At 54.4% G+C, this 597-nt stretch overlaps 1 protein-coding gene across 1 annotated transcript in view; it reads left to right on the forward strand.

Moving 5' to 3' along the window:
• Positions 1 to 597, forward strand: part of FBXO18 (F-box protein, helicase, 18) — a gene marked incomplete at both ends in the record, with an annotated part of 14298 nt that overhangs the window by 7701 nt on the left and 6000 nt on the right. The gene's annotated exons all lie outside the window — the stretch shown is intronic.

The following is a 597-nucleotide window of genomic DNA, read 5'->3' on the forward strand; positions in this document are numbered from 1 at the left end:
GGGGGTGTCCTTTTGGGGGCGGGTCCTGCAGCACAACTCGTGTGGCTGTTTGTTTGTGAACGCTGCCTTCGGGGCATGGAGGAAACCACCGATGTGGCTCCTGTTTTCTGCGGATCACTGTTGTACACCACCTTTATATATATTTATATAGATATATATATGTACATAGGTAGATACAGCTGTTCCAGACGAGCGCTGGGTGGTAGCGTGCGGTCTAGGATGGAAGGGCAGTCAGGAGTGAGACGCTTTCCCGGCTGTGGAGACCCAGGCTCGGTTCCCCTTCTGCTGCACTTGCCCTGGTTGAGTCATTTACCATCCCCATCCTTACCTACAGGAGGGGAATAGCGATCTCACCCATCACAGGCATCTAGCAGAGCTAAAGCCAATAAAATCACCGATGGTCCAAGTGAGAGCGGTCGTAACGACCAAATAAACCAGAGGTGAACAGATGCTGGGTCTCGGCACTTGTGTTCCCAGCCCTTCCAGCCTCCCCCTCCCTTTGAAGCCTTTTTCTAAGCAGGTTTGGTTGTTCAGTGAAAGCCCGTCCCGGGGGCAGCCCTCTGACTGGCAGCGCGGGAAGGGCACGGGGCCTCACAA

This window comes from Buceros rhinoceros, unplaced genomic scaffold (assembly GCF_000710305.1).
Source record: "Buceros rhinoceros silvestris isolate BGI_N320 unplaced genomic scaffold, ASM71030v1 scaffold24427, whole genome shotgun sequence".
Classification (NCBI taxonomy): Eukaryota; Metazoa; Chordata; class Aves; order Bucerotiformes; family Bucerotidae; genus Buceros; species Buceros rhinoceros.